This window comes from Zalophus californianus, chromosome 6, assembly GCF_009762305.2.
Source record: "Zalophus californianus isolate mZalCal1 chromosome 6, mZalCal1.pri.v2, whole genome shotgun sequence".
Lineage (NCBI taxonomy): Eukaryota > Metazoa > Chordata > Mammalia > Carnivora > Otariidae > Zalophus > Zalophus californianus.
The window spans coordinates 14,551,064-14,575,144 of NC_045600.1; positions in this window are offsets into that span (position 1 = coordinate 14,551,064).

The window sequence follows — 24,081 nt, forward strand, 5'->3', positions numbered from 1 at the left end:
TCTACAGCTGTCCTGGGCATACCAGATGAATGGTCACCTTCCTTCTCCCCTTTCTCTCTGGACTTCAAGCCTTCTCTCCAGGGAGTTTCATTCCTGGGAGAATCAGTAGTCAACTGCACACAATGTACTTACCTAGTGTCAAAAAACTTCATTCTCTTTCTGCAGATTGAAACCCTATAATTTTTGTGCATCAGCTAAGTAAATTGTACTGTCTACGTTTATTTATATTCCTTTCACATCTTTAGGAGCAAGAGAGAGCTGAGAACATTTCATTCTCCTCCCACTAAGTTGCTATGATTTCACTAGGGTTTTTTTATTTTTGTTTTTGTTTTTATCTTGGGGTGAACGTAGTCCCTCCTGAAGTTCTGAAGGTAAGACTTCCAGGCATAAGAGAGCAAAGAGAAAAGAAAAATGATTGTTTCTCTCCTGTGTTTGGAGGAAAACAGGAAGGAGTAAGTTGCCAAATTATCAAAATTCTCAGTGGTCTTCCTTCTAACCTTAGGAGACTTGACCTCTGTCCACACCTTTGCTCTGACTACAGTGGAGTTATCCGGAAAAAAATTCAGTGGGAGCTCCCACTTGGATAGAGGGATGCTACCCCAGAAGGATAGTGGCAGGGACTGCTCTAGCCCATCAACATCCACATCTAAACTTCTTTCTGGACAGCTACGCTGCATTTCCCATCTGCCCTTGGAGTTAGGGTGACCAGGTAATTAAATTCTGGGAAAAGGTATGTAAGCTGAGGGGTGCCTGGGTGGCTCAGTCACTTAAGCTTCTGCCTTCGGCTCAGGTCATGATCCCACGGTCCTGGGATCGAGTCCCGCATTGGGCTCCCTGCTCAACAGGGAGTCTGCTTCTCTCTCTCCCTCTGCTGCTCCCCCTTGCTTGTGTGCTCACTCTCTCTCTCTCTGTCAAATAAATAAATAAAATCTTAAAAAAAAAAAGATGTAAGCTGAAATGATGACCACAGCTTTCAGGCATTACCCATATAAACCTCCCCTAAGCAATCCTTGCTCTCCTTCCCCATCTACCTGCTGAATGGAGAGGACTCTGAGACCCCAGAGCTGGATGGAGCCACAAGATGGAAGGAACCTGGTTCCCTGGAAGACAGTGTGGGGTAGAATGCCCCCTACCTGCTCCACCCTGGAACTGTATGTTAATAAGAAGTAACTTACTACATTGAGTAACTGACATAGGGGAAGCTCTTTGTTCAGCAGAGGCCTGCCTAAGATGGATAGACACACAAGTACCTCAGCTGTTACTCAGCCAGAGAGATGTGAGAACAATGATAGCAAGGAGGTTCTCATGAATGAATATTTACTGGGGATATCCCCATGCACCCATTTTACTACCTTTCAGGAAAGAGTGATTTAGAGAGACTTCCCCAGAAGTCTCCAACCACAATTGCCTGTGGCCACATCTGCTTCCTTAAGGGAGATTTTCCTCCCGACTAGAAGGGCTTTTATTCAGCACATTTCTCGGTGAGCCTTTGGTGGTGAAAAGACAGTCCTCAGCACGCAACCTCAAAAAGCATGGCATAAAGAGAACTAAAATTCCTCTTCATACTAAAAAAAAATGGAGAGCACTGGGGAAGAATAGGTTGGATGGGTTGGGTTGGGAGGGCCACAGTACTGATTGAGACAGCAGGGCCAGGCAGAGAATGGACAGGGGTTCCTGGCAGCGGGGGCCAGGCGCCTTTTAGGAAAGAATTCTAACGGACGGTGGTTCAGGTATCTGCTGTGTCTGCTACAGCAGAAGTCCCTGGGATGCTCCCCAAGTAGTCAGTACAGCAGGTGCTCACTCAGCCTTGAGTCTGGATGTCACTGGGAAGGGACAGAGGTTGGCTGCACCCAGACAAACAGAGTACCCCCGTGAGATATAGTGTGGGAGAGAAGTAATGGAGATACAGACCTGACTTGGAAGTGGATGTGAGACAGAGCCCTTCCCCTCAGTATACCAGAGAAAGAGTAACTCTTGGGACAGGTGGGGACCTTGAGGTTCCATTAAGAAGATAAAATAGGTTCTATAAAGAAGGATCAAGCTACTTACCAACTAGGTAGGAAGTCCCTTCTCCCTACTACTACCCTTCTATTTGGAATGGTTTACCAGCATACCAGCTGGGCTTATAGGTGGGGAGGGCACAGTGGTTAGTGGAATGGGCTCTGTAAGGCAAATGTCACTGTTGGCCAGGGGTCAGGAAGCTCCATTAGGCTGGGAACTCGGTGCATGTGCACTGCATGCATGAGTGTTTCTTGGCCAGTGTGGGCTGTCCTTGAGAGCAATTCATGGCCTTCTGGGCAGGAGGGAGGAAGGATTGGGGTTCATGTTGTCTTCTGGCCTTGCCACGAGGAGGTGGGAGGCATCATCTTGATTGAAATTCAGTCAGGGCTTTTCATTCTTGGCCCTCCACACAAGTGGGGTGTGAACTGGGCCAGGGTGTTAATGCAGTCAGGGCACAAGCTGGTGCCCAGCCACCCACCTCCTCTCTGACTCACCGGCCGCAGTGCCCTCCAGATGACCCCTTAGTGCTCTCCCTGAATGTCCGCAGCTCACCCTTGGCACTTTGCCTGCCTGAGAGGAAAATTCCCATGATAATCAGATGAAGAAGATCACAACTCATAAAGAAAAAGAACCACGGACTTCAGTACTTTTCCTGCCCCGTTTGGGACATCCCAGGTGCCCATAACTTCCTGAATGAGCTGTCTGCTCAGTGACTGTCCACAGAGCCCCCCACAGAAGCTGGCACTTCGTGTGTGTTCCACAAATTACATCTGTTCCTCCTTCTTCCCACCACTGCTGTTGCCATCTTTACCACCATTATTATTATTGCTATACCCAGCTCTTCCTAGGACCAGGCCTACTGCAAATGTTGTGGTTAATTCTATTCCCTCCTGCCAGGATGTCAGTATATCTTAGCCCTGAGGAAAGCCAGATGCCCTGACAATGGTCATAATGCCCAAGTGAAGCCTAATACAATAACAGGTCTCAGACTATTTGGGAAACAGCCAGCCCACTCTGTCACAGTTACATAAAGATAGCTAGAGGGGTCTGCCTAAACACAGAGTAGCCATGGCAATCAAGTAACCCTTTTGTTTGCTGGAACCTCCTCATTTGTTGCTCATTAGCTACTTCTTCATTTATCTCGAATGAGTGTTCTCCCTGAGGGAGGCAACACAACCACCAGCCCGGGGCCCAGAGTCATAGCACCTGCTGCTTTAAAATGTGGTATGAAGGGGCAGGAGCTTTAGCTTTGCTGGCTGCTCTGGCAAGGTCTTGGGTTGACCTTGGTAGAGTCTCATGACCCAGGGTCTTACCCTCAGGTTTGCATTTTCAGAGAATCCAAGTTACTTAAAGTCTCTGAGCCTCACTTTCCTAGTCTGTAAATGGGGTTAGCAATTCATACCTGGTGAGACTGTCCTAAGGAAAAATTGAGATCATGTATGCCAAGTGCTTGCCCAGTGCCTGGGACTGCCTGTGCTAGACAATGCTGAGCTAAGATAGAAGTCATAATGATGATAGTGGTAGTTAATCCAGAGTGTATTAAATTCAAGCATGATTGATTTCACCTAACTCATAAGATGCTGACCAATTGACAAACTGGAGTGCTGAAGATAGGAAATATGTCTGCCAGATAGTATAGAATATTCAAGTCCTGCAGCATCGTTACCACGGCAGGGAATCCTGTAAATCTGTATAGGAGCTCAATGGGTGTGCAATCCATGCACAGAGGATCAGCAGGTCTTTAAGGGGAATGATGAAAAGCCACTTTATAGCTCAAAGCTACCAACTCCATTGCAGGGATATCGGGATATGGGTGCTGACCAGCCAGTGGTGGACAGACTGGCTAACGCCCTTTCCTTACTGCTTAGTTTTAGACCTTATGGAGACACTGTCCTTCCATGAAAGCTTCCTTCCTTCAGCCTGCCCAGGTGCTGTCTACCTGTTGAGTGTCATCCTGCTCCAATGATATGTAGGTCCTGAGAACTCTCCCAGGCTGCCCCACTTGGACTGATGGTTTTCAGGCCTCCAGGGCAGTGCATTTATAGACTGTGCCTTGAGGTGGGGCATCTTCTGCAGGTGGCTGTTACCTTGTTTGATATTGGCTTTTAGAACATTCATTCTTAGAGATTAAATTATTTTTTCCCAATGAACCGATAGGGGTTCTGCATACTGAATATAGGATCCCATGCAGCTGTTTTCATTCTTTTGATGTGGAGGTGGTTCTTTGCCCCAGGAAGGTGAAGGGAAGTGCTGGATATTATGGGATTGGGGCTTTGACCTTCCTCATCATTTATGCCATGTGCTTTCCATTTTAAATACTTCAGGGTTTTATGGGCCATCTTTGTCTCTAAAATCTTTATCTCTAATCTCAACTTCCAGTGGGGTGCTGGAGCTGGCTTGGATGTACTTACAAGGATTGATTGTTAATATTTAGGAAATTTGCAAACTGGCTTTTAAGCCATTGGTGACCTGAAAATCAGCCATGGTAGCTGAATTTACACCACAGAAATTGGCGAATGCTACATATTGTGGGGTTTTTTTTCCTTCAGAGAGCAGGTTTACCAGAAGACCACTATATGACCTCCCTCCTAAACTCCAGGATAGTCAGCTACCTAGTGGACATCTCTACATAGTTGACCCATAAACACCTCAAACTCAAGGACTCCAAATTGAACTCAATTTTTCCCCCACTCTCAGCCTCTTATATTTCCTGTCTTCCTCAGTAGCACAGAGAACAAGGGTCAGGGAATTTAGAATACAAAGGGGATGAATCAAGAGTTTAGGCAGAGGGGTAAATTCAAGGACAAAAGAAGTCCCCCTTCTCTGTAACCAGAGGCAAGAAGGACAGCAAGGCTGGGTTCACATGTAAATCAATGTGAGTACATATATAGAAGTGCTCTGATGCGTGAGGGCAGAACTTCCCTTTTGATTGATAAAGTAAAGGTAGAAATAATTTCATCTCTGAGGGAAAGGGGTAAAATAATGCTGCAGCAATCACTCAAAGAGGGGCAGGGAGTGTCTGAAAAGGATTAATTCATTCATGCAATAGCTATCTGGCTAAATCTGTAATATGAGTATTTTCTCTTTTTTTTTAAGATTCTAGTTGCTATTTTAGTTCAACCTAGTTCTGCTAAGAGAAGACAGGGAGAGGTTTACGAATCTGTTTAGTGTGGTTTACAAATGTGCCTGAGATAGGACAGAGTGCACCCCTGGAGTGGGGGACAGGGGCAGAAGTTATAGAAACAGAGGATGTGGAGGGTGGGGGAGATCTCAGGGGGTGCCTCTAGACCAAGAGGTATGGCCATTCTTCCAACACTGCTTGCTTTGAATAGCTTGCTCATCTTCATGTCTTCCGTTGTTTCACCTCCCTGTTTATATGCAAAACCGACATTGTTCATCAACTACAGTACTTTCCTCACTGAACCTGCAAGTGCCCTAGAGTACTTTTCAGCAGCCACTACTGCCTTAGGCAGCTACGAGAGTCCCACTGGGAACCTTGAGCAGCTAATCCAACCATGCTCTGCATCCCTGTTAGCCCTGTCTCCTCTCGGCCATCCTGGCTCCTTAGTGCGGTTTCCCCCACGTCCTTCTATAGTCCCTGTCCCTGCACCCTCATCGTCACTGATCTTTACACTTTGCTATTGTCCATGGTAAACATCACACTTCCCTGGCATCCTCAACTTCCATGTCTTGTGCCTTAGTTACAACAGGCTTTTTCCAAGGACACTCCTTCCCCTATAGCCATCTACTATACAGGAGTCCTTTCTTGCACAGCTCACGTCCTGAAGTTGGGCTCAGCATTCCGTTAGGTGTGGGTTCTATGCCGCATTGTTGCTTCTGCCCTTGTGGAAGCTTCTGCCTCCCTCCCCTGAAACTCACACCTCCCCCACCCATTTGTCCAGGCTTCCTGGCCACTCCTCCAGTTCTTCAGTCTCTTGGCACCTCGATCTTGCTCTTCCTTTCTACCAGATGCCATCATCCTGAATGCCATTAACCACCTAACACCCTGGCCTCAAATCTTAATAACCTCCATCTCCCTCTACTTAAGCCACTCTCCCCTTTCTCTCCCCCAGACCTTGTTATTTCTTGAACTGCTTCCAAAGTCTAAAACTCAGAATCCCTCACTCTGAACACAGTCTTTTGTCCTTCCCCTTCTTAGAACCTAAATACGTATACATTTTGACCTCCAAGAAATCCCTAATAGCTTGATTACTCTATTTTCTCATACCCATCCCTAGCCCTGCATGCTTCTCCCTTTAGCCTTAAAACACTAGCCTATACACCATTTATCCGCACTGGACATACACTAATACAATAGGCATGATACATGCCCATTGTACAGTCTGTTAGGAAGTCTCAATGCTGCATTGACCTTTAATTCTACTTCCTGCTGGGATTCTATAGAATTGAAATCTATTCCTTGCTATCAAACTCCACATCTGAATCAGTGCTGCCATCTGGCCTCTGCCAAAGCTGTACTGACACAGATGGACACCCCCACATGGCACCACACCAGCCAAGTGGAACGTTAGGATCACTCAACAGTCTGTTAGTTGTCCTTCTGTCTCCCTCACCGGCTATGCCATACCTTCCCCATTCCCTTCAAATCACCTGTCCATCCCTGTTCTCTCCTCCTCTACTGTCATCCCCCTAGATCTATTTTCCATGTTTTTCTGGGCGCTTGGCTGTGCAGCTAGAGACCACATTTCCCAGCTTCTTTGCAGGTAAGGGCAACCGTGTGACTAAGTTCTCTGTAATAGGTGTTGAGCAAAAGCAATGTGTGTGAGTTGTTTTCTTAAAGATCTCACCCTAGACTTGCTCATCCATTTTCTTCCCATGGGCTGGGAATAGCCTTGGGAGCCGCATGTTGAGGATGGCAGGTTACCTTGCTGGCCTGGGTCTCTGGGTGATTTTGTGATGCAGAGTCTGCCTACTCTTCCTGGACCATTGCATGAGAGAAAAATAAAATGCTGTCTTATTTGAGCCACTAAATTCTGGGGTCTCTTTGTTATAGCGGCTTAGCCTTATTACCTACTCATCTACTCATTTATCTGTACCCTTGATTGCCTCCTCACCAGTGTCAGATGTTGAGTTGCATCTCTATTTGCCAAGGTTAATTCCCACCCCCTCCCCAGTGTGCTTCTCCATTTACCCAAAGGCTTTGCTTCAGCAAGTCTCTCCTCTCTTTTCTAAATCTCTACATGTTCTCTTTCTATTAGCTATGTTCCTTCAACCTGCACCTTCTGTCCATCACATTGCTCACACCTCCAGGAAAACCTTCTGTGACCCTCTTATCCCTTCTACCAATAATCTTCTCTCCCTCCCCATTGCTTCTTGACAAAGATTCTTACAAGGTAGTTGATGCTTACTGTCTTTACTTCCTTACTTGTCATTTCCTCCACAGCCCCCTGAAATCTGGCTTTCATTTTCGCCATTCTGCTGAAACTGCTGTTGCTGGAGTTACCCATTGCCTCCACAGTTTTAAACCCAAAGAGGGGTTTTCCCGTCCAGTTTCTGCTTGTTCTCTCAGCGATAGCTAACACTTAGGACCACACATCATTGGAATGGCCCACCTCTCCAGCTTATGTTCTGGCTCCTTCCTGGACTCCACTGTCCACTCTTTAAACATGGGTGTTGTGCTCAAGGATTCTGTTCTTGTCCTTCTTCCTCTACATGCTTGACTTGGACAAGCCAATGGTCCTCTTTTAATCTTGACCTCCAGGATGACCTCTCAAATCAGACTTTCACTCTAATCTTTTTCCTGAACTCTGACTTATGTATCCAACTGCTGACTTGACATCTTGGACATCCCGTGGACAGCTCCCACTCAATCTGTCCAAAACTGAACCTCTTTCTCCTTTATGAAACTGTCTCTTCTTCCTCTACTTCTTCTCTCTGTTGGCTAGTGACACCACAACCTTCCCGGTCACCCACCCTGGACTTAAAAGTTATCATGGATCTTCCCTCACCCTCCACGACTACTCAAAAATTAATTCTTGCTCCTTTGGCTTCACAGATATTCTCCAAATCTACCCAGTCCTTTCTGCTCTAGCTCAGGCCTTTATTATCCCACACTTAGCAATTGCAGCAATATCCTACTGGCCTTCCTGCCTTTAAGTTTGCTTGCCTTGCTCCCCTTTCCATGTTGCTGCCAAAATTGTCCTTCTAGAGTACGAATTTGTACCATATCTTTAAGCTTCCATCATGGCTTGCAAGGTCCTCCCTGCACTCCTTTGTAAGGCTCTAGCTCCTCTATCTCCACTGTACCCTCTCTAGTGTGGAAACTGAACTGCCTGTGTTCTTCTCTGTTTACAGTGCCTGTTCTCCTGTATTCATTGGGTTACTATTACTCCTCATCCAGACTCTGCATCATTCCCTCCAGCACTAGTTGGCCAAGTTCTCTTCCTCCCTACTTAGGACTCCTAAAACTTCCTCTGTGTGCCTCTATTGAGCACTTTCCATAATGTGAAATATATATTTTATTGATCTGTAGTGGACATTTGTATTTCCTTTTGGCCACGTAGCATCTGAACCCTCTTCTGATGCTTGGTGCATCCCCCATTTCCTATAAGCTCTAATTCCTACTACAGAATCAGAAAATGCCAGGTAGACATTCACCCCATCTTCCTTTCACTAAAGTGAGGGCTCCTGACTAGTCTCCTCCAGTATATACCCTTCTCTCGGCTTGACCCAGAAATTTATATTACAGAGAGGTGGGGACCCCATGCTGTGAGGATGGCTACAGTAGTGGCAGCTGTTCCAGTGGCCACAACTGGGGTCCTGTGTTGGTGGTACCAGCAGTGCAAGCTGGGGCATGCTTTCAAGCTTTAGTCCTATGCTCTGTCCCAGTCTTTAAGCCTCTCACTATTCTTTTAATAAATTCCTTTTCTGCTTAACTTAGCCAGATTTCATTGCCACTAAGAGCCCTGACTATGTTTTTCCCTGTTGAGACTGTGAGCTCCTCAACAGCAGGAGTATCTTCATTGCCTTTGTATCCACAGTCCCAGCATGTAGTGAGCATTCAGTAATTGTTGCATCTGTGCATAGACTACCAACAATGTCCAGGCCCAACTCTGGGAGACGTTATACACTTGAACACTTTCATCCTTTTGCTTCCAATGAGGCAGCAATCAGGGCAGATAATAATTATCTGTCTCTTGCATGCACAGATTGTCCCCTGCTCAAGAGAATGTCTATCTCTGTTACCTCCATTCTCTCACCCCTGCTTCCTCTGTGGGGGTGAAGGCTTTTTCTCAGCATGACCCAAACTCATTGGAAGGTAATAGGTGATCTCTTGATTTGGCTGTACCATTTTCCCCTTGCTCATTTTACCTGGGATAGGAAGGTTGAGATGTTCTTCCTTGTGGGCCCTGGCTAATGTATCCCATGCAATATTTATGCTGTGCACGTACCTGAACTTCCCAAGCTGTGCCCTGTTTATGCATTCATGAGCAAGTGCTCAAGATAATGTCATTTCATCAAATGGAGCTGAACCATGGCTCCACTTTATGAGGGATTACAGGCTGTTTTTTCTTTATTTGTAAATGTGCCAGCCTTAAAAATGCCATGTTTTGTCAGAGACAGCTGATTAAACACCTCTGAGTATCTGTCAGTGCAAGCCGTGAGATCATTAATTTATGCTGTAAAAAGAATAGCTGGGGAAGTGTGACTTGGACTGGTGTTGTTCCCTTCCTCATTTGAAACATAACATTTACATCTTTGGAGAGAATGTTGTGAAAAATCACCCTAATGGATCAGTGTTTTCCAGAATGACATCAATGGTGTCCCTTTGGTGCTCATCTATTCAAAGCCTCAAAGTGGATATTTTAGTCTTAAACAGCAGGTGTCCTGATATGGAAAAGCTTCTAAATTTGCTTGGGCTCAGGAAGCTTTGGTCTTTTTCCTGTCTCTCTCCCTTTCCTCCTCTTGTCTCCCTCACTTTCTTACCACGTGCCATGGTCTTATCATTACTACATGGTTTTGAAGTAATTTCTGCAACTTGTTAACATTTTGGTCTGAATTTGGAGAGCAAGAGGTTACATCTCCTGGTGGAGTTTGCCTGGTAGGTTTGTTTTGAATCCTGGACCTTAACAAAGGGTCAAATAATGACTTTTCAAACCAATAAAAAATTAAGAGGAGAAAACTTCCCTTCAGAAGGTGTAGAGGTTGCATTTACTAAGTTGAACAAAGGTTTTTTGAAGTGGAATGTGTTTACACCATTTTAATAACAAAAATATCTCATGAATCCTTCTCTTTCAGTATAGAATTCTGGTTTTCATATGGCATTTGTAGTGGCAGCCTTTTAAATCTGCTACCATTTCCCAAAATGCTTTCCAATGGATTCCACATTATATTCTACCCTGCATAAAGAAAAACAGGGCCCGTCATTTGTACCATTAAAACTATACAACAGCTATTTCATTTGATCCTCACAATAACTCTATTAATAAACAGGACCCTATTTTGTAGGTGGGGAGACAATCTTAGACCTTTCTAGAAGGATTGGCCTAAGATTTAATAGAATCTGTAGTTTGGTTTAATACACAATCACCTTTCATGTTGTGCTCAGAGCTAAAAAGTAAAAAATGAATTAAATGCAACTTCTGCCTTCAAGTTCAAAGTCTAATGATTAGAATTTAACCCGTCTTTTTTTTTTTTTTTTTTTTTTTAGTAGATGCCCTTTATCAGATTAAGGAAGTTAATCTTCTCTTCCTAGATTGCTGAGTTGTTTTTTTTTTAAGATTAATAAGCATTTATTTTTAAAAAATGTGTGCAGTTCACCAGGTCTTTTGAATCCAAGTCTTGTCTCCCTTTGCTGTCTCAAAGCTAAGGTTGGGGCCAGCCTTAGGCAAAATCATCACATCTGAGGAGGTTGCTTTCACTAAGCAACCTCCTCTCTTCTTTATTCTCATTTCTCCTCAAATATCTAACATTCTCATGCTTTCCAAGGCACTCTCTTAATCAGAGCCCACCCTCATCCCCTTAGGCAGGCACTCCTATGCAGGATACAACCTACAGAGTGATACACAGCAGACTGCACAGCAAGAAATGTGTTTGCATTGCCAAGTGGGTGCATGGGCATGGCCATATGGGGAAAACACCGCAGCCACTGTCCGTGGTCCTGAACAATCACTGCTTGTGACAACATTGTGTCTTCTGTCTCTGAGTCCCCAGTGATTCTTGTCAAATGTCTCCACTGCTTATAGGTTTTCTTTGTTTTTGTTGTTTTTTTATCTTGATGAGGAGTTTGCCCTTTTTACACTGTCACAACAGAAATAGAATCTATGAGTCACATATCATAATTTATGAAGGAGAGTGTCTTCAGACAGCCTGGGTTTGAATCCCCCACTCACACATTTGCTAGTGGGATCTTGGTGGGGCCTACCTGGCCTCTCTGGACTTCAGTTTCTCCATCTTTAGAGTGAGAATAAGAGTAATAAATAGCTTGTAGGATTGCTTTGAGGATTAAATGAGATAATATATGCAAAGTGCTTTGAGAGTGTGTTGTTTATAGGAAAATCAACAAAGGCTTTCCAGAAGTAGAAAAATTAACAGTTCTGAATGTAATAATTAATGTAATTTTAGGAGTCATCAGGTTTTTAATAGGACATTTCCTTGTCACCAGGAAATGAAGGAAATACATGTTTCTGCTCTCCCTGTAACAGGGTTGGGTCAGGAAAATAGAAACCATACTAGTTATTTTAACAGAGAATATTGTGAATTTATTAAGCAGAGGGCAAAGGAAGGATAAAGCTAAAATGGACCACTGAAGTAACTTAGAGCGGTTAGTAATGGCAGGGAGAAGCTACTAACCCCTAGGGCTGGAGCAACAAAGGGGAGAGGGTGGGGTCTTCAGAACCTCAAAGGTTTGGAAGAGGGACACCTCTCTGCCCCATGATGCTATTAATACATAATAAGGAATTAATAATTGGCAGTGGCTTTGTAAGCCATCAGTCCAGTTGACCCAGAAGGGCCTCATATGTGGCTCAGTATACTATGAAATGTATCTCAGAGTACCCTATTTTATATTAGGAAACTTAAAATGATTCAAAATGTGGAAAAAGACAAAGAATATTGCATGTCTTTTTTTTTAAGATTTTATTATTGAGAGAAAGAGAGAGCATGACCAGGGGGAGGGGCAGAGGGAGTGGGAGAAGCAGCCTCCCAGCTGAGCAGGGAGCCGCACATGGGGCTCGATCCCAGGACCCCAGGATCACAACCTGAGCTGAAGACAGATACCTAACTGACTGAGCGACCCAGGCACCCCCTGTTGCATGTCCTTTAATGTCATACTGGGGCATTGTCTAGCAGCTACTCCCAAGGATTATCTAACTCTAGGAAAATGTATCTTTGTTTCATTTACTATTTACTATTAATTAGAGTCTGTACTGTCCAAAGTTCTATCTTCGCTTGAGAAAGATTGATAAGCTGCAAATGTTTTGTTCAGTAGAGATGCAAATTATTCCTGTATTTCTTATTCCAGTAGAAAAGATAGCCCCAAAGATTAGATATGTTTCTCTGTAGAATATTCAACATTTTTATATCTAACATAGCAGTTTTATGTCAGCATTCCTTTCCTGACAGACTAAGTGTGTTTCCAAATATCTTGAATAAATACCTGTTTTGAATGCTCTTTGAGCCAGCTTCACCATCCTGCAGATTCCCTCCTTAATGAGTGTATTAGTCAGAGTTCTCCAGAGAGACAGAACCAATAGTATACACATATATATATATATATAGAGAGAGAGAGAGAGAGAGAATAAAATTTGTTATGAGGAACTGGCTCATGTGACTATGGAGACTGAGAATTCCTACGGTCTATCATCTGTGAGCTGGAGACTCAAGGAAGCTGATGGTGCAGTTTGAAGGCCTGAGAACCAGGAGTGCTGAGGGCAGGAGAAGATCCATGTGTCAGCTTAGACAGGCAGAGAAAGAACAAATCTCTTCCTCTACCGTTTTATTCTATTCAAGCCCTCAACGGATTGAAGGAGGCCCACCTACATTGGGGAGGCCAGTCTGCTTTACTCAGTCTACTGATTCAAATGGTAATCTCTCCGAGAAACTTCTCACAGACACACCCCAAAATAATGTTTAAACAGCTATCTGGGTGTCCCACGATCCAGTTGAGTTGATGCATAAAATTAACTATCACAATGGGTTAAATAAATCTTGTACATATGTTCACTGTATCCTTGTATAAGAATCATGCTTTTAAAAATTACATTTGACAAGAACCGAAATGAGAGAGGACATTAGATTTGGCCAAACTCACACAGTTAGAAAGTGGAGTCAGGATTCCCATTCAAGTCTGGCTGACCCCAAAGTCCACATTGTGATCTCTTGGTGCCTTTACTCCAAATGAAATCTGTTTAATAGAGAAATTGTACAAGGATTGCTGCCAAGCTCTTGCCTGAAGTTTGACAAAATTGGGAGTCAGCTGAATGATAAGCCAGTCTACAACCCTCAGGGTAGATCTGCAGACTGATATAGGTCAGAAAAGGTCAAATGTTGATACAGAGAAGGGAAGATCATGAAAATGGTAATGAGAGTTTGAGGAGGATGGCAACAGTGTTGACATGGGCATGAATTTTAAGACAAACACCCGGCTGCAGCTGTTTGAGGCCTAGACTAACAGCCAGCAAACAGTGCTAAGTCCAGGCAGACAGCCCACCTTCCTCAGCCCCCACCCAGGGGCTCCCAGGCCAACGACGCAGGCAGGAATGCAAGGCAGCTCAACCAGGCTCTCTTGAATAAATTCTTAAGGCACTTCATACAGAGTCAAGAGGATACTATTTGGGAATAAAAATAAGTAAATAAAATCCAGCAAAAGCCATGCAGTGATCTAAAACAAACTTATACATTTTATTAAAAAATTTAATACCCAGAATTTAGCCTTCAGTCAACTTTAGAAATATACGAAGACCTCCCGGGTGCAAGGCACTGGGGGAAGCATGAAAAAAATAAAGGGAAAAGACTCTTGAAAGGAGTCTTTGAAACCACCATCTCCAAGAGGTCAATCTCTTCTCTCACTTGTCAGTCAACGGTTTTATTGAGCTCCTTCTGTGCCCCAGGTTCTGGTCCAGCCCTGGAAATACAGGAGGGGATAAGAGTTGTGAGGTCCTTGTTCTCATGGGGCTCATAAACTAGTGAGAGTGACATAAGATATTAATATATTATCAATATATAGTACATTGTATCAATACAAAATATGTATTCTATGACATAGGTAATATACACAATATATATAATTTATAACATGTTAATTATGGTCAATATATTATATAATTATATATTAATATAAGATAGACTCTCCAGAGTGATTAGTGCTATGGATAAAATAGAGTGTGTTAAGGGGATAGAGTTGTGGCAGGTTTGAGGAGCTATTTTAGAGCCAGAAAAGGCTTCACTGAAGAACTTAATTAAGTGAAGGAGCAAGCTCTTTGAAAATATTAAGGGAAGGATGTGAGGGAACAGTAATTTCAAAGGCTTTGATGAGGGAATAAATTTGATGGTTGAAGAAGAGCAAGAGACTGGCTGGAATGTGTTCATCAAGGAGGGTGTCAGTAGGAGATGATGTCAGCGAGGGAGGCCAGGGCCAGATCACACCCAGCATTGATGGCAGAAGCAACAGTTCATTGCAGCCGTGCCATCCTTGTCCATTTGTTCTTCCTGTTAGCAAAGAAGGATGCCATGGCCCGCCATTTATTAAGCAAATTCTAAACAGCAACTCTGTACGTGTGTCCTGCCTTGGCTAATGTGGAAGATCTACAAAGATGAGAAAGGAATGGTACTTGCCTTCATGGGACTCATCATCCAGGAGACTCCCCCAGCAGCCGAGAGAAGCAGAAGGTCAGCAGAGAACCAGAGCTCCTGAGCCTCTGCTAATGGAGCCATCCTTCACTGGTTACTGTCAGAAATCCCATTTCAAGTCAGTTGCCAAGTTCTACTGATTGAACATTATAACAGGCTCCTCACATGTCCCAGCCTGTTCCCCTCCATTAGCAACGCCTTGGTTAAACAGTACTACCTTTTCAGGCCTAGACCATTACGATGGCCTTCCAACTGCTCTCCCTGTCCCTGGGCTCACCCCACCTCCAATCCAGCTTCCATACTGGGGCCTGGTTAGTCTTTCTAAAATACAAATCCAGTCATGTCTTCTATACTTGCGGGGGCGGCGGGGGGGAACCAGTGACTTTATATCATCCAAGGCTTGCTAAAGCCCAAATTCCTGCAGGTGTCTCAACCCTTGACCTCAGACTTTCTTTCTGAGTTCATACCCTGCCTCATCTCCCCAGGCTCTTATTCTGAAACCACATTGGACTCTATCCTCTTGCACAAGCTCCCTCTTCCTAGAATGCCCACCCTGGTGGCCAGCTGGTTGAACTCCTATTCATCCTTTAGGACCCAATGACGAATGGCCTCTCCTCCTTGAAGCCTCTTGCTTTCCCTCCAGGCAGAGCCAGTCAATCTCTAGAATCTTGTCCATAGTGTATATTTATATTATAACATATTACATTGTATAGTCTCCATGTATTTACTTCTGATTCCCCTAGTACGTAGCAAATCTATGAATAGGAACAAATATCCTATTTATTTTCTACCATCTAGCACAGAGTAGATGTTGTTTGTTTAATAAATAAGTTTGGTGCTTTCCAAACTGCTTTTTAGATGTTAATAGAGATGTTAATAAAAATTTTCTATGCAGATAAGTTTAGCAAACAATGGCTTAAACATAGTTAAATTGGGGCTAATATATATAGTATGATCCCATTGGTATTTTTTTAAAAAATAGACATACATTTATTTGTAGAAAATTTTCTGGCAAAATAAGTGGGAAACTGTTAACAGTGTCATCTCTAGGGAGTGAAGATAGGGAATTAAGTGGCAAGGGGAAGAGAATTTTCATTTCTCTCTTATATCATCCTATACTATTTGATTCTTTAAAAAATCAGTACATGCAATACTTTTAAGTAACTGATTTTTTAAAGATTTTAATTATTGGAGAGAGTGAGAGAGCGAGAGAGAGCACAAGAGGAGGGAGCAGAGGGAGAGGGAGAAGCAGGCTCCCCGCTGAGCAGGGAGCCCAATATGGGGCTCGATCCCAGGACCCTGAGATCATGACCTGAGCCAAGGGCAGCTGCTTAATCAACTGAGCCACCCAGGTGCCCCCTTTTATGTAATTGATTTTAAAAACAGTGAAATACATGGTCCTGTTTTTAAAAATAACACTAGCAACCTTATGCTAAGAATGTGGAGAAAAGTAATTTGATATATCCTCTCTCCTGCTTGTACCATCACCCTCCTCCATCCCAGGATCTTCTTGGGAAACACAACCTCCCCGGGCCTCATGGGGCAACGGCCTCCCCAGGTGAAGAGGCCTCCAGGAAGAGCTATCTTTGGGCCATGCCCCAAAGAGCTCTGGGGAAACGTTCCGTTCAAGGCAAGAGAGGATGAGGCCTCTGTACAAAGAGAAAAAGAGATGGCAGAGTCAATATACCGAGTGATAAGAGATTTAGAACATAAATTGAACTCCTGGATCCAACCATGCCTGAAGGCAGCTTCACCTAGGAATTCACTCTTGTAAGCCAACACTTTCCTACATTTGTAGAGAAGCCTAAAGAGTTGCGACAGAATATAGCCCTGCCCTGGGAGATCGGTGACATAGTGTTTCCTAGTAACCAGCTGGATCCTATCTCTTCTCCGCAGGCCTCACGTCCCCAACTGAAAAACGTATTGACAGACTCTCTTCCGCTTCAGCCTTTGGATCCTGTCCTGACGCCTAGGTCCACACTCTTTGCTTAATCAGATGCTGCCTCTCCTCAGTAGGTGGGAGTATCCTCAGGGACTTCTATATCCCCGTTGTTTCTGATCCCACAAGTCAAAGGCAGCTGATGTGGCTGAGTGTGTTCAAGGACAGATGAGAACTGACATGGATGTAGGGCTGACGCTGGGGCCCTAGGGCCCAATATCAAAATACCAGTCACTTTAGGAAGGCTGTCCCTCTTCTCCAACCTATTGTTTCAAGGGACATTTTGAACAAAAGCAAACCAGTGAGTGCATGTGCCTGGGAAGTGAGCCTGAGGGGCTAGGAGACCCTTTGGTCTAGGGCTCACTTAGCTTGGGGCCTTAGAATTTAATACTGGAAATTGTTTTTGGTTCCCCACATCATGGAAATTGTTTTTGGTGCCAGGCCTCCGGCAGGGCCTCAGTCCTGGAGGACTAAGAGAAGGCTGTGGTTGGATTAGACAGGCGACTGGGGCAAGTGGGGAAGATGGGAGTCATCAGAAATGACCACCATGGGCAGCAGAAGATAGTCCTTGTGGATGAGCAGAGCCCAGCAACAGGAAAAGGGGGAGGAACTGACACCCTGGTTTAGTTCTGCTCAGGTTCTGTGCTAGATACTTTACTTCTGTTTTCTTATTTAATCCACACAAGAGGTATTGTGTCCCCATTATATAGATGAAGGGACTGAGGCTCCGAAGGGTAAAAAATTTTGTCCAAGGTCACACAGCTTGTAAGTGACAAAGCCATAACCCAAACCAGGCTGGGGATATGACCCCAAAGCCTCTTAGGATTGTGGCCCTAGCCACAGGAATAGGATGTGGAAAGCCTAGGGGTCGCGGAGGAGGAGAGACCAACACGACTTCAGCCTGGGAGGATTGGGTGCCCGTGGGACCAAAACTTGAAGAAACACAAGAAAAGCGCAACGGCCGGAGCTGGGGCCTGGGGCTCAGCTGGCCCGTCAGTGAGGCTGGTCACAGCCAGCCCCCAGCCTCCCTTGATGGAGCAAGGGCTTTGCTCTGGACACTCAAGGGTGAACACACCACCAGGGTCTTTGCCTCCGAAAGCTCGCAGTCTAGTGGGGTTAAAAGATACCACACAAAAATCCCTCAAGGAAATACCTACAAGCAGCAGTGAGGCATGACTGTGTGAGAGGGGAGCCTGATGTAGCAGTAGGGGCAGGAGTTGGGGTCAGAGAAGGTTGCCTCAACTGCATTAATTTCCTATTGCTGCTGTAACAAATCAACACCAACTTAGTAACTTAAAACAACACACATGTATTCTCTCATAGTTCCAGAAGTCGGAGGCTCCAAATGGGCCTCCCTGGGCTAAAATCAAGCTGTCCAAATGGCTGTGTTCCTTCTGAAGGCCCTAGGGGAGAAAGTGGGCTGTGCCTTTGCAGCATCTAGAGGCCACCTGTGTTCCTTGGCTCACGGCCCCTTCCATCTTCAAACCCAGCATTTGCATCGCTCTGACCTGGGCGGCTTCCATGGTCTCCTCTCACCTGACTCTGACTCTCCTCGCTGCATTTTAAAAAGGACCCTTGTGATTACTTTAGGCCTCCCCAGATAATCCAGGATCATCTATCTCCCCATCAAAAGATCTATACCTCAGTCAGATCTGCAAAGTCCTTTTTGTGATGGAAGGTGACACAGTCCTAGGGTCAGGAGATCAGAACATGGACATCTGGGCGGGGAGGGAGGGCATGGTTCTGCTTACCACCCCAAAGAATTGACCTCTGATCCATAAATGGAAGAAGAGGGAGTTAATTGCGTGAAGGGAGTGAGGGAGGGTGAGAGATCATTCCCCAAGAGGAAATGGTATGAGCAAGTGTCCTGAGGCAGGAGGGAGGGTGACAAGCTGAAGAGTTTTTAAGAAGCTAGTACTAGCTTTGGCTGGAGTACAGAGGGTAGGAGGGGAAGGCGAGACAGCAGGCGGCAGAGCCGGGAGGGACGGGGCTTCCACAGCCTTGGAAAGGTCTTTGGCCTTGGTCCTTCCTAGGTGAAGAGTGGGGGTACGATTGTGTGTGCCGTCTGAAGACCCCACTCCAGCTTCCCGTGGAGAATTGGTTTGAGCGGCCCAGGGTGGACACTTAGATAAGTGTGGGGGCGGGGGCTGGGACCCATTTTGACCACCACTCGGAAGTCTCCTGTCCCTTCCAGGTGGCACGTAGGAACCACACGCACCTTGCTCGGAGCTTTGATGTTCATTTTAATATGGAAAATTGCAAACATATGCACAAGTAGAGAGAGTTTACTGAAGGCCCACGTATCCATCTCCTGGTCAGACTAACTAGTCAGTTCGTGGCAAATCTTACAGCATCTATATTCCTCTATCCCAGGATTATTTTGAAGCAAATTTGAAGTAGACTATCATTTCATCCAAACTTATTTTAGCTTGTATTTATATCAGGAATCCTTACAATAACAATAATAATAATAAGGGCTTGGGAGCTACTAAGTCCCTGTCCTGGCTCAGCACTTATCTGTGGAAGGAAGGAAGGAATAATTATATATTTTAACAACCTTGTAGGAAAAATATTCCTTTGTCACATTTGTCCAGGATTCCAGAGCACCTTGTACATCAAAATCCACATCTTCTTGGGGCAGAGGGTTTCTCTTCTTGTGTATGCCACGCTTCGTCCAGTTCTCTCAGAACCTTCTCTCGTCAACCCCTAAGCATCCTTGCCGCAGGTTCCAGTGGCTCCAGGGCGTATGCACCCTGTTTTTCAGATGGGCAATTAAGGGCTCAACCCATAGGATGGCAGAAGCCTCAGCGTGGTGTCCCCGCCAGCCACTCTTTTGGCACTAGGTGAGAAGGCCTTTTCAAAATGACAGAAGAGGTTCACGCAACCCACGTGCTGACATGCTCATTTCCAGGACACCTGCAGTTAGCTTCCTGCTCTCCAAATTACTCTGTATTGCTGGGTGGGAGGGGGAGAGGCCTCTAATTACACCTTTCTTATAGCCTTTTGGTTCCGTGACTATTTCAAGGAGGAGTGGAACCTTGTTGACATCCTCCTCTCAAAGGAGGACCCTCCTCAGAAGCCCCCTCTCCACCCCTCTCTCCATGCAAGCCTTTGTTGCCTGGTGATGTTCTCGTCGGGTTGCCAACTGCTATGTAGCCAAACCCCCAAACGGCTTAAATAACAATTACTTAATCGTTTTGTTATGTTCGCGATTTATGGGGGAAATTTGGGTGAGCCTCAGCTGGGCAGTGCTGCTACACGTGGCATTGAGCTGGTGCATGGTTTGGCCTGGAGGGTCCAAGAAGGCTTCGCTCACACGTCTGGGGCCTGGTGGACACAGCTGGATTCCTGTCTTCCCATGTCGTCCTAGGACCTCTCCCGTGGCCTCTCTAGCAGAAGTCATAGCCACAGGGCTCCAAAAGTACTTGTTCCCAGAGACAGAAAGTAGGAGATGTCATCCCTTCAGGCCTGGAAGCTGCTTCAACAGCACTTACTTTGCTTATTCTGTTGGTAAAGGAAAAAGAAGACGTCTCAATGGGAGGAACGTCAAAGATTGTGTGGCAACCTTTAGTTCTCGTCTTTGTCTGAGCTGAGGAATAGCATAGACTGGAGGGCTTATAAACAACAGAAATTTATTTCGTACAGATCTGGGGCCTGGGAAGTCCAAGACCAAGGTGCCAGCAGATTTTGGACTCTCGTGAGAGCTGCTTCATAGTTCACAGATGGCTGTCTTTTTGCCGTGCCCTCCTATGGGGGAAGAGGCAAGGCCACTCCCTTTATATGTGCATTGATATCATTCATTCGTGGGGGCTTCACTCTCCTGACCTAAGGCCCTCTCCACAAAGGCCCCCCTCCAAATATCATCACCTTGGAGATGAGGTTTCCATAAATGAATTTTGGGGAGACACAAACATTCAGGAGGTAACAGTCCTCCATAGCAAGGAGAGGAGAGTATAGATCCTTAGTGACCCCAAGAAAATGCACTGGTCCCACTTGCAGGAGTTCTCCCAGGACAGCTTCGAATGAAAACACAGTTTTCAGCTTCTGAGACCAAACTGCAGACCTATCACAGGGAAGTCCCTTATCAGCAGATGTGTCTTCTGCTTGGAAGGTAAGGGCATCGGTTTCCGTAGGCAGAGGGAGACTGGTTGCTGTGTTAAAGTAATAAATTATGGATGCTCCTGAGACTAAAAGCAAGGACTTTGGTGGCTTCTAAAAAGGTCAAATCTGGTGAATCAAGTGGATTTGAGTCACCATCCTGCGCTAACTCTGCTCACAGTGCTTCTGTCCTTGTAGAATTGACTGGGATGTCACTGCTATTTCCTTGCCCTGAGCTGTGTGGCTAAAGCCCCCAGGGATGCAGGAGGGGGGCTTTGTGAGCAGGGGGTCTGGGTTGGCATTCTGGCCTTCTAGCATGGGGCCCCTGTGTAACAGCTCACCGTCAGTAAGATGGGGACTAGAAACACTCCTTTAAGGTTTGTGAGAACGGAAAGCCAGACCTAAAGGACTTCATGTAGTTTTTGGAACACGGTATAGGTGCCTAGATATAATTTAGTTCTCTTGTTTCCCTTGCTTCACTTTATTTCTTTTTCCTTTTTTTTTTTTTTTCTTCTCTCCCCTTGCCCTCTCCTTTCTCCCTTCTCTTGCTTTTTCTCTTCCCCTTTTGGTCTCACTCACTCTTTCCCATTTGAGACAATAAACAGCTCCCCGATACAAACTCTCATCCAGGAAAACTGGTATTTGCTCCTCCCTAAATGTTCCTTCGGCTTTCTCATCTCCACACATGTCCTCACGCCATCCCCTTCTCCTAGCGTGCCTTCCCCTTCTTCCCACTGATCTAAAACGTCAGAGGCCTTCCTAGTTTCCATACTCTTTCCTCTGTGAAGTATCTCCTGCTCATCTCAGTTGGAAATCGCCTGTCCCTCCTGTGAATGCCCGTAGTCCTGGTCCACCTGCTGATTGGTGGCAGGAAAAGAGCTCGTGGTCCACGAGTCAGAGGCGTGGATCCTGGTCTGGGCTCTTCCACTGCAGAGCTATGTGACCTTACGCAAGTCATTTACCCTGCACAAGTTTTGTACTCCCCATCTATAAAATAAGGCAGTGAAACTAGGTAATTCTTTAATTAGAGTACTTTCTGATACAAATGACAAAAAAGAGAGTTTATTACCTTATATAACTAAAGAGTCCAAGGTTAGAGTCCAGGTCAGCTGGATCCAGGAGCTCAGATGATCATCAGTAATAATTGGCAACCAATAACTACCTTCCTTCCTAATAATGTCAGCAAAACTCTCCATGCTGACTCTCATGAGGCTGCACCGAGGCATGAGCTCATACCCAAAGCAGCCAAAGGGGCCAGAAGAATAAATATTCTGATTTGTCTACATTTTTATCACATGCCCACCCTTGGAGCTGGGGATATGGCCAGCCCCACCAAAATGCATTGGCGGGAAGTGGAGGAATAGTTATCTAAAGAAAAGTCTGGGTACCTCTCTCAGAGGAAGAGCCAGTGCGATCTGAGAATGCAAAAATCCTGGATCCTACTACAGTCTACCTCTTAGCTGATAATCTTCCCATACAACAGTCTTCCTATAAACCCAGCTTCACAGTGCCCCGCCAAACATAATGTAGCTGCTCTGTGTGCAACACTAAACACCGTCATCTCGTTCTCTAAAAAGATATAGCCTGAAGTTTTGTCTGGGTACCGTCTCCATGTACTTCCAGACTTTCTTTCTTTTTTTCGATTTTATTTATTTATTTGTCAGAGGGAGAGTGAGCACAAACAGGGGGAGCAGCCGGCAGAGGGAGAAGCAGGCTCTCCACTGAGCAAGGAGCCCGATGCTGGACTCGATCCCAGGACCCTGAGATCATGACCTGAGCCAAAGGCAGACACCTAACCGACTGAGCCACCCAGGCGTCCCTCTTTTTTTTTTTTTTTTAAAGATTTTATTTTTAAGTAATCTCTACTCTCAACGTGGGGCTCAAACTCACAACCCCGAGATCAAGAGTCGCATGCTTTTCTGACTGAGCCCACCAGACGCCCCTCCAGGCTTTCATGATGATGCTTGATCTTCTCCATCAGGTTGAGTGTGGCTCTTCAAGTCCTATAGCCTTTGAATAAATGACATTTTTTCCCCACCCACCCAATAACACTAGCGAAGAAAAAAACAGGGTAAGTGCTATTAAAACATTCATTTGACAAAGGGAAACAGAAAACAGTGGTGATTAGTCCATGGTTTAGACCGTATCCTGTTGGAGGGGGGATGGGGAATCTCCCTGCACTGATAGTGGGATGAGCACCTTGACTAGCCAGTCCAGCTGCCCTGGGTTTTGTTCTCCTTGATGCTTTCCATCAACATAGGAGAGATGGACTTTGGGGTGAATTGGCCTTCTGGGAATGCAGTGCTTTAGCAGCTGGTTTCCTGTTAGTATAAGTTCAAGTGTCTCAGCGATGCAGTCATCGGCAAGGAACAGAATGCCTGGCTAACAGTGGCTGAAACAAGCATGAATTTATTTTTCTCATATAATAATATATCCAGAGGCAAGCAGTCACCAGCATGAAATTAAATCAAGGACCAATGAACTGTGATTTTATTGGCCTTTTCCAATAGACAGAGTGTTGCCGCTCACATCTGCATTTGAGGGAAGAAGAAGGTGGAGGGACTGCTTCAGTGGATCTGTCCCCCTTTTATCATGAAAGGCAGAAGCCTTCCCAGAAGCCCTCCTCAAGCTTCTGTGTACAGTTGATCTTAGCCAAAAGGCCGAGAAGCCATCTCAAGCTTCTGTGTAGATCTCACTGGCCAGAATTGTATCTTATGGTCACCGCTAGCTGGAAGGGAAGTTGTGGAAGCTAGTCTTTGTGTCCATTGTTCCCCAAACAGAACTGAGATTTATTAGCAAGGAAGGTCTGAAAATTGCCTTAGGGATGGAGAATAAGGGTACTGGGTGGGGGGGTGTAGATTGGTTTTCTAAAAGAAAGTTCGGGATCAATTACTACAAGAGACAGGGTGGTGTGCCAAGTAGGAAAAAACAGACTCATTGCAATCCCAAGTAGACTGTTTGTGACTCTAAAAAATCCTTGGCCCAAAGGGCATAGATTTTTTTAAAAAAATGGTTTCTGGGCTTAAATAAAAGAATAATAATATTGCAGAGGAGTTTTGGAAAGTTAAGTCAGTGGCAACTTATTTTTAAAATAACGCCTTCCTGAGATAACAGACAATGACAACTTCTGATTTTATCAGAAATTTCAGGAAGGATGAAGGAGGCTTAAGCATGCTGAGGTGTACCTTGTCATCTGTAGCATAGGGTGATCTTTCTCAGGGGGATGTCAAGGA